The 11488-nt window shown below is 28.8% G+C and overlaps 1 long non-coding RNA gene across 1 annotated transcript; it reads left to right on the forward strand.

Moving 5' to 3' along the window:
* Positions 1-5690: 5690 nt before the first annotated feature.
* On the forward strand, positions 5691-6782 carry LOC128195173 (uncharacterized). Its single transcript, XR_008246746.1, has 3 exons — positions 5691-5796; positions 6392-6487; positions 6567-6782. It is a non-coding gene; the product is annotated as an uncharacterized LOC128195173 (long non-coding RNA).
* The last annotated feature ends 4706 nt before the right edge of the window (positions 6783-11488 follow it).

The following is an 11488-nucleotide window of genomic DNA, read 5'->3' on the forward strand; positions in this document are numbered from 1 at the left end:
CTTCATTTTTCTCTCACATTTTACTATTTCCTAATCCCTCTATACATAGTAAATCCCATACCACATTTCTACTATAAATTCATCTTCTTCGCCATCAACCTATCTCTCCTTACAACTTATTACAAGCAAAGTTTTGCTTCATCTTTCAAATCTTCAACGAGGTACACATTTTCTTTTCATTCTATTTATATGCATTTTGATCATTTTTTTTTAAAATTTATCCAATTTTCTACCACAATTTTATCTTATGTTTTTTTTTCTTTCACAATTTTATGTCATAGACATTTCAACTCATCTCTCTTCTTAATAAAAAGAAAACTAAAATATAAAAATTAAAGATAAAAAGAAAAATACAAAATAAAAAAATTAAAAACTAAAAAAATACGTTTCAAAGGTTTAGGCACATGTGTGATCGCACGCATCGTCCTTGTGCTAAAAACCTTTTCTCTTTCTTCAAAAATTACAAAAAAATATGTTTTAAAGGTTTAGGCACATGTGTGATCGCACGCATCGTCCTTGTGCCAAAAACCTTTTCATTCTCCTAAATAAAAAATACCAAAAAAAATATAAAATCTTCAAAACCTAAAAAAACATCTATTTTTCAAACTTCAAACAATATCACCTTGCCAGAACTACGTGATCCTTGATTCTCCATCAAAAGCGGAGATACGTAGGAGCAAGGCCAGTCCTTGTCAGGTTCATTTCCCCAAAAATCCAAAATCAATTTTTTCAAGCAAATTTCTCAAACAATTTCATAATGAACTACGAAACCCTGATTTCTCATTCTAAATGAGAATACGTAGGAGCAAGGTCAATCCTTGTCGGGCCCAAAAAAACTAAAAAATATTGTTTGTTTCTTTAGAGTTTTATTTTAAGGGAAAGTTAAACATTTCGAAAACCACATCATATTCGCATATTTAATTAAAGGTACTGCCTTAAGGCAGGCGTTGTAGGGTGCTAATACCTTCCCTACACGTAACCGACTCCCGAACCAAGAATCTGGTTCTAATAGACCATGCCTTATCATTTTATGGTTTTTCCGTAGTTTTCCAGAATAAACTATGGTGGCGACTCCAATCTCTTTTTCAAAAAACCGTTTTTATTTTTCGGATCGTCGTCCCGTCGCGATTCCGGTTGCGACATTATGCATGGGATTATAGAATATGTGAGATTGTACAACTATGTATTGATGCTCAAGCACCAACATAGTTGCATAAGTGTTTGTAATGTGATGTGCTTTGAAGTTGTTGGACTCTACAATAAGTAGTATTATCCAAACATTGAGATAATGCCAAAACAATAGACACTTAAATAACAGAGAGAGCCTTTGAGAGAGAGAAAGAATTTTTATCTAAAGAAGTAAGATCAATAGAGATAAAAGACTTCGCTCAAGTGATATGCCTCTAATGGTAAGGTGTCGATGTATAAGATTATACTAGATCTTCTCTCTCTCTCTCTTTCTCTCTCATTCTTTCTTTCTCTCTCTCTACATATATATATATATATATATATATATATATATATATATATATATATATATATATATATATATATATATATATATATATATATATATATATATATATATATATATATATATATATATTATAGCTGGCTTTGTGTGTGTTTGTGGGTGTAATATGATGTTATTGATGATAATGATAATATTTAAGCATTTATATGATATACATGGTGTTGTATATTGTATGTGATATCACATGTGGCCTTTATGGGTGCAATTGCGCTTTTTTGGGTGTCGTGTCCATTTTATAGACATGCAGTAAAAGATATTTGAGATGATATTGTGGTCACAAGAGTTATAGTAGGTTCGATAATGATGTCATCACATATCTTAAGATTTTAGGTGGTGAGAAAATGAAGAAAGGTCTATGTATCAAACTGTTATGAAGTAGTTACATGAATTACCCTAACATAGGAAATTGAAGATCAAATTTCCAATTTGACAACTTTGAATATAATTTTTTTTCTCTTAGAATGTTCAAGGTGGTTGTAAGATGTTTTGCATGTTCTTCATGAGTATGAGAGTATAACATAATACCATCTATAAACACCACTACAAACTTATCAAGGAAAGCCTTGAAGATTCAATTCATATAATCCACAAAGATTGTTAGAGCATTGGTCACACAAAAAAGCATAACTAGGTATTCATATACCTAAATCTAAAAGCGATCTTTTGAACATCTTCAACTTTAACCAATATCTGGTGATAACTTGAGTGCCAATCTATCTTAGAAAAGACAGTTTCCCCCATGCAATTGATCCATGAGATCATGAATTCTAGGAAAAAATATTTGTTCTTGATTGTTAATGTGATAAATTGTCTTTAATTTTCACTAAGTTTAAAATTGTCATCCTTCTTCTTCGCTAACAAGATAGGTTCGCCCCATGATGACACACTTTGTTAGATGCATTGCTTTTCCAACAATCCCTCTATTTGTTTCTTCAGCTCTTTCAACTCAATCATTCTATAAAGAGCCACTAACATTGGTCCTGCACCAAGCACCATGTCAATTGAAAACTCTACTTCCTTTTTTAGAGGTAATCCAAGCATTTCCTCTAGAAATACGTCCAAAAACTCCCTCAACACAAGTATCTCACCCTTCTAATTATCACTTTTAGCTTTCACATGAGTTAAAATTACATAACATTGTGTCACTTCATTCAACATACTCACTACTACAAAATGGGCTATAGATAGCGCTTAATAGATAGCGCTTTTTTAAATAAGCGCTATCTATGAATGTTCAGACCAATACATAGCGCTTATTTAAAAAAGCGCTATCTAAACATATGACAATAGATAGTGCTTTTGTGGAAAAGCGCTATCTATATATAATTAATATTACTTTTTTTTATTCATAATTTAAAATAGGTCTATAGATAGCGTTTTTTTGAAAAAGCACTATCTATTGTTATAAGTTTAGATAGCGTTATTGTAAATAAGCGCTATCTATTGTCATAAGTTTAGATAGCGTTATTGTAAATAAGCGCTATCTATTCGACATTTTAAAAAATTTAATACATATATTTCTCCTTCTAGCTTCTTTCTACTCTCAACAAAATTTTTTTACCCCTTTTTCAATTCATAATGTTTTTCAAAATAATACTATCTATATTTATTTATATTATTATTTTTAATTAAAAATTTAAAATAAATTAACAGAGAGCTATTATTTAAGCAAAAGCGATATCTATTTATTATAAAAACTAAAAAAAAATTCGGCCTATTTCCTTTATTCAGTTAACTCTGAAAACATATTTCTTTTGTTCGTGCACCTTTGCATCTGGCGTTACTGTTCGTATGAGCTTAAATCACTGGTTTTGGTTTTAGAAGGTTAGTTCAATTCTTCTTTTCTTCTCCCTTCTCTTTTTCTTTTTGCCCAAAATCGAAAAAAAAAACTAGGGTTAGCCAAATGGAAGAAATAGCAACGTGAGGACGAGAGAGAGGAAGAGAAGCCTTCAATGCCAAATCCATAGGCCATGAGAAGTAGACAGGGTTAAAAAATTCTGAAGCTCATTCTTCTTTCTTTTTTCTCGTTTTCTCTCTTCTCCCTTATCTTTTTTCTTCTTTTCGAAAACCCTAAGAGAAAGAGGGATTCTTGGTGCGGCTAGGGGAAGAAGAGAATCTGAGGCTCAGACGAAGTAACGGAAGAAGGAATTTAAGAGGGGAGGCGAGATTTCAAGGTGAGTAATGGAGAAAGGGCAAAACCCTAAAACCTAGACGAATTGGAGGTTTTGTGGTGCGAGAGCAAGAGAGAGCAGCAGCGACACGTTTTGGGAAAGAAGGAGAAGAGGACACGAGACGGAGGAAATCCATGAGCAGTGGGCGCGGAATGTGAGAAGCTATGAGCAGTGGGCGCGGTTTTAAAACTATGAGCAATCTTATTTGGCTATCTATAGTGGACATGATGATAAGCTGGAAATTTGTATATGTTATGTTGGGTTATAATATATTTAAATTGGAATTGATTTGTGGGTCTGGAAGGTGTGAGTTTACTGATAATAATTGGATGTTTTTATTCTTATAAGAATAAGTGGGATAGGATGTTATTCCTAGATGGCCTGGAAAATTATGGTGTGTTGTTATATTTTTCTGGTTGGACTAGATATACACATTATTGTAACAAATAACATTGGTGTAGTGTTTCAAGACATGATTGCATGAGTTTCTATGATTCTAAGGTATATTAGATGTAATTATTGAACTCTTTTAGTGTTATAAATTTGTGAGCACCCATAGGGATTAGTATATACTATTATTGTCTGGAGTTGTAATGTTAACAAGTCTGGATCATGGAAAATTAGTACAAGAATCTATTTGGTGAAAAGGTTGTATTGAATTTATATGTGAAAAAAAAAAGTGGGAGTTCCAGTGCTTAAATTGGTGGTCATTAAAGTGGTTTAGGGTATTATACTATATGTTGCATTCTTCTATGCTTAAGTTCTTATATGTGATGTGAAATATAATGCATGAAATTATTTAGTTTAAAAACAAATGTCACAATGTTATTTTAATTAAGATAAGAGTTATGATGTATTTCACTAGTTTTGATAGTGCACAATTAGGTAAGTAAAACATGATTTCGTGTGGTATGTATTACACCTTTTAGAGGTGTTAATTATAAGTTAAAAACTGGTATGATAATTTGAATATATATGTTGAACTTATTTTATGGATTTCGTGAAATATCTCATTTTCAATCTTTATCTTATTTATTTTTATATGCATTGCCAAACAAGTTTAGCATAATTATATCCGTTTCAGCAAACATAACAGTAGAAACATACATTTATATAACTATAACAAACATTGTCAATAATGATAGTGAAATAATTGCATCTAACTTATTTTCATGGTCTGATTTGATATAGTATAGTTCACAATTTAAAATCTATGTTTATGTAATTCAAGTTCAATTGAAATAAATCTTTCATAACAATTCAGTAATGTCTGAACTACCCTAGCATATTTTTTCAATCTGATTTTTCTTAACTTTATCCAAATACATAGTTAAAGGTTTCACCTGAAAATTCTATCAAATTCTTATGTTCTTTAACACATGGTCTAATTAACAAGTAAAGTTTAAGTGTGTGAGATTGGATAAATTGATACTATTTTCTATCTTATGAATTACCTATATCTATCTCAATTATATGGTGTTATAACATAACATTATTATTTTAACCATTTAGGTCACAGGTTCCTCTTTCGTTTTTTTTCCCTTTTGTTTCTATGTTATGATATAGCCAATGTACTAGTGTCACTTTGCACATGGTCTAATTAATATGTAAATAATTAATATGTAAAGTTTAAGTGTGTGAGATTGGATAAATTGATACTATTTTCCATCTTATGAATTATCTATATCTATCCCAATTAGATGGCGTTATAACATAACACTATTATTTTAACCATTTAGGTCACAGGTTCCTCTCTCGTTATTTTTCCCCTTTTGTGTGTATGTTATGATATAGCCAATGTACTAATGTCACTTTGCACTTAAGTGTGTGAATTTTGTGATATTATTTTCTGGAAGTTCTGTATTTAATAATCAATACAACTATTTGATTAGGAGTTTCTTTTCAACATATATTTGTAATTTGTGATGTTCTAATTTATCATTGTATTATCTTAGATTGAAGATCAAGACAAGTGGAGAATGTCTTTCGTCATGCCATCAAAGTATGGTGTTAACTTGCCACTGCCTAAAGATTCCTGTGAGACAATTAAAGAGGTGCCCAGAAAAATAGTTGTTGTAGTTGCCTTTTCAGGTGAGTGCTTGCCTTGGACATATTTCAGTAATTTGATTTCATTTCCCCCTATTGTCTGTTCTTTGGGTTTTAATTGCAGAAACCCATTACTAGTGTAAATATTTAACTACCAGACAATGTACATATACAATTGAATCTCACGGTCTTGGATTTGATGTTTATACAATTGAATCTCACGGTCTTGGATTTGATGTTGACATTTTTCAAAGTTGCTACCTTTGTTCTTTGTTGACAGCTTTGGTAATGTGATGCTTTCTTATGGGATGCCTTTACACATTGTTGCATTTTATTTCAAGATCAAAATCATCTGTGGATGTGGTGACCGGTAGATTGCTCCTACTTTGACATCATTGTGAACGGTTGTAAATGAGTAATAAGTGTATATTATAACATTGAACTTAAAGTTCTTAAAAAGAATATTTACTAAGTTCAAGTGAATAAAACATAATTATTACTGGTTGGAGGAATATATGGTTATAATGAAAGCATGGTATATAGTTGTTTGTTACCATAGACTGAATATGTTTGGAGTTTATTAGAGTTTTGATTTGTAGTTATGTTCAAATTATAATGTTTTCTACTTTTGGTTTTCTAGTGTTCAAGACAACCCAATGACAATGATTGTGGATATTATATGTGTCGATATATGAAAGAAATTATCACATGTGAAGGAGGAACAATTTCAACTAAGGTAAGTTATCTTCATTGTCATAATTAATTTGCACGAAAAATTGAATTGACTAATTTTATATTATTTTTCTTTGTTGCAGTATTTTTCTAATTGCAGATATCAACAATATTGTGACAATCAAATTATTGAAGTTAGGAAAGATTGACGTTTACATATAATTAGTACATGTTTATAGGTTGTTAGGGTGATGTACATATGTATTAATAGGATATGTGTTATGGTTGTATATACGTTTTATAAAACAATGTCATGTCATAACATGTACTTGACGAATTAATGATTACATTTTGAAATATTACTGTACCAAAAAATGTTATTTATACATTGAAGTAACAAACATTCTTTTTGAGACTTGTTTTTATCATATTTGTCTTAATATTTTATATTTATTTTTTGTATATAACTGAATCAATATATAAGTTTATATATAATAAAACTAATATTTTATATTTTTTTTGAAAAAATATTTTATATTTTTTAATAAAAATTATTTTTTTTTTAAAAAATTTAAAACAATAGATAGCGCTTATTTAAATTAGCGCTATCTATTGGTGAATAGATAGCGCTTATTTAAAAAAGCGCTATCTATTGGTGTTTGACAATAGATAGCGCTTATTTAAATAAGCGCTATCTATTGTTAGACACTAATAGATAGCGCTTCTAGAAAAAGCGCTATCTATTAATAGATAGCGCAGACATAGATAGCGCTTAAAAAGCGCTATCTATGATAAAAATAAGCGCTATCTATACACTTTTTTGTAGTAGTGACTCCATACTTGTTGTGAAGATTAAAAAAAAATTCTCGTGACTTTGAAAATGCTAACATCTTTTAGTTGTAGTCAATAAAGATGTTATTGAAAAATAATCAATCCATATACCTAACATTACTTCCAACCTTGGTATAGGTACATAAATCAAATTGATTTTGATTTGTCCTCTCTTTATAATGACTAGACATCGAGAACAAAGTATTAATGTTGACATTTGACCTGTGACTAGAGTTGACATCACTAAATCAAATAGTAGATCTCTCATTGGTAGACCCAAATCTTTCACAAAAATACTTAATACAAAAGAGTGTGTCGCCCTAGAGTTATACAATACACACAAGCACCTATAATTAATAAAACACTCACCCAAGATCAAATTACTTTATCTAGACGTCTTTGTTCTAGTGATAACAAATACTCTCCCTATTGCTTGGGGTTTGACACCCCTACTTCCATTCTACTGTTGTTGTTGTAGTTGCTATGTTGGAATAGTTGACCATTCAGTGTTGGGGAAATAAGTATTTCTAAATCACATTTCAAAACTTTAATACAATTTAAAAGAAAATCATTTTCTCATATTTTTCTCACTACACTCCTCTCCTTGCCCAACGAAAAGCAAGAATGGAGCTATCTGGTTTTAAATTAAATATTTTCACTTAGTAAGACCTTTGCTCACTCAGTGAGAAAATATTTGGCAAAAATTTCTTAAAAATTTGTCTTTCAAACTCATCGGCCTAGCAATCAAGATCACCCTTATCTCTAGATTTTAAAGAAAATATTTTTTTTCAACGAATCTTTTCTCTCGCCTAACGGCTCAATCCTTAGAAGTCAAATTAGCTTAGAGAGTGTAATAAGGATGACTTGCTCAGTAAAATGAAAGTTGAGAGCTCTATGTAATGAAAAAATTCATTATATAGATGCAACATAATATGAATAATAGGGTCCTAGAATGTAATTGTAAAATCCTATAAAATTGTCATTTTTCGGTTGCACCACCGATTCACTTTCTTAGATAAATATATTTAAATCAAATAAAACCTAAACCTAATTAAAATTTAATGTAATGAAAAATTCATTATTATGTGTATTGTGAATAGCAAAATCCAGCAATTAAAAATAAATACAATTAAAATACCTAATTAAAATTTAATAAATTAAAAATTCATCTTATTGGGATGGTTAGGTGCAACATCAACCAACACTCACATTTTTTAATGAATTTAAATTAAAATAAAATCCAATTAAATCACATAACATTTTAATTAAAACAAAATTGAAATCCAATTGAAAATATAAGACAACTTTTGCCACACAATTCACCTTCATTGAATTTCAATGAATTAAAATAAAACACTCTTGTTTTTCTTACAACCTTAAAATTCTTGGTTAGGATGGTAATGGATTTATAATGTGATTAATGTTCTAAACTTAAATTTGAGGAAGTATTGATAGAAAATTTGCTAATTAATAAGTATTAAATCCTTAACTTGAGGAGTTTCCAATTCTTTACTTGAATAGAAAAGTGGAAGCTGGAAGGATTGATCATTTGGAACAATTAATAGATCAATTTGGATTGGCCTTTGCCTTCTCTAGAAAACTTTAGGTTCTTTCTTGATTTTCTCTCCTGATGGGAATAAAGAGAAAGAAATAGAAATAATGAGCATGTTCACAGACAGTGACCATGACCCTTTATGTAACCTTTCACTCTTATTTTTCCTAAGTTTCAACAATTATAATTTGCCTCATTCAACAAATTAAATTATTGTTGATCTCTACACAATAAACATTTCGTAAAATATATGTCCTTAGCTATATTTACTTAATTAAATCACTTTATAATTGGCTAATAAAATATAATGGTCTTAACACATTTAATGATTTATCATAAATGGGTTCAGAAATGAGTTTTTTTAATAATTTATCATTTTTATTGTAGAAAGTAAAATCTACTATATGATTTTATGATTTTATAAATATTTTATAACCCTAATCATAATCTCGATTTTAACATCTTGAATACACTGATATTTTATAGAAATTTTATGGATTATCATATATTAGAAAAGTTTCTCTTTTGTGTAATGAATAAATCGATTTTTTATTATTTCAATAATCAGTTCAATCGTGTAAGATTATATATACTTTACTAAAGACTTTTAAAATAAGAATTGAAAAAATGCCTTCTTTATTGTTTCTTAATTAAAATCTTAAGCTTGGTTTTCTAGTATCTTATTTTTTGTATTTGTTCCTAGCTATCCACTTAGCATGAGGTCATGCATTTGTCATTAGGGATATTATCATTTATAATCCAACTAACATTCACAACCATCACCACGAGGATCGTGCAATGCAATGTTTTTAATTTTTTTACTCGAAAAGAAATCATAATGTCATCTATCATGCAAGAGAAAGGTACATTTCAACATATAATTGATTTTATTTTCTTTCTTCTTCTTTTTTTATCAAAAAATATTAATTATTATAATAATTAATATTTTTTTAAACTTACAATTTTTTTCCATTCTCTCTTTAAATTCTTCACACCAATATTATATTTTCTAAATATTAATAAATGATTTGAACTCTTATTTGACCCTTCTTTTAACTTTTATCCTCCTTTTACCTTATAACTAGACCAACCATTTTTTTTAAAGCATGCAATTAGTGTTAAGGAGATTTTATCTTAAAGAAACAGCATGCAATTGGTATTAATTATTTACAGCCGTAAATGAAAATATTAATCATTACTATTATCATTCTTAGAAAATAAAAGTAGTGACCTGTGACAAGGCTTACGTAACTAAATTTAGTTTTATTTAGTGGAATATTTTTCAATGAAAAATAAAATAAAATTAAAGAGTAGTTCGGACAAAAAGAATGAATAAGAATTAGAGACATGGGTGAAACGTGCATGGCAATGTAAAAACAAAGTAGTGTTGATGTTATCTTGGATAGACACAAAAGAAAAACATGTGATGCAGCTCTGCACAGCATGTGATGAAGTGGGACCCACGCGGGATCAGAAGAAGACTGCACCCAAAATGTGTTGAATCTTAGACAGTTCTTACGTTGTCAAATGTCAACTCAGGAAATCCCACGGCGGAGCTTTCGAAATGGGACCTACCTCTGGATAAAAACCTGGTCATGTTCTACTTTACAAAACTACGACGCAATTTATAAGGAAGTATTTATGACTATAATTGCTTCCTATATTTTAAAGATCGATGTACATACATGGGTTAATTTAAATTATATATTTTTATATTTTTATTATTTTAAAAAATATAAATCAAATTAAAATTAAAATATTTAGTAACATACTAAATATGGATATATTTATTTATAAAAAACAAATTATATTTAATTAATTAGATGTTGCCTTTAAAAATATTAAAAAAAAATTATTATTTCTGAGTATCCATATTTTTTTGGTTAATGTAAATTTTATGTTTATATGGAGTTCAATTTTTTTGGTTTTTAAAATGAATATATTTTAAACACATTTGTCGTAAGAGGTTAATTTTATTTTGAAATGATGTTTTTATCATTTAAACTTGCGAACTAATTATCATTAAAGTAATTGTTTTTATTTATTAAATAGTTTATTAATTTATTTTTTAAAAGAAAGACTCAATTAAAGATATTACACACATATTATGTAGAGAGAGAAAGGGGTAAAAGTACATAAGAAAAGGTTTAATGGTATCTCTAAAAATTTACTCTTGAATTTATTTTAAGAGAAAATAAAAATTTTGTAAACTAATTTTTGAAATAAAAAATAAAAAATAAAATAAAATGTTCTAGGTATTTTTGTGTTAATTTATCGCAAAATATATTTAGTTATTGAAAATTTTTAAAATTATAAATGTAACGTACTTTGGAGTTATATGACCATTAATCAATTTATATATACTATACATGTCAGTTATCCAAATTGAGATGTACTCGGCCTAAATACATTTGGTCAAGACGAAATTATATTGACAATACCATTAACACTGGTAAAATATGCTTAAACTAAAAAAGAAAGCTAAAGTATATTAGCTAAAGTAAACCAAGATAACTAGGTCATGTAGACCAAAAACATCCAACGAAAGACCTATAATTATATGAGCATGTCTAAAGTGGAGTTGAAGTTTTTGCATGATATATTCTGCTTTGTAAGAATAATTGGCGCCCATTATAGGGCTAAAATATACTACAATAAGAAAACACTTCATGGTGTTTATAA

This window comes from Vigna angularis, chromosome 2 (genome assembly GCF_016808095.1).
Source record: "Vigna angularis cultivar LongXiaoDou No.4 chromosome 2, ASM1680809v1, whole genome shotgun sequence".
In the NCBI taxonomy this organism is placed as follows: domain Eukaryota; kingdom Viridiplantae; phylum Streptophyta; class Magnoliopsida; order Fabales; family Fabaceae; genus Vigna; species Vigna angularis.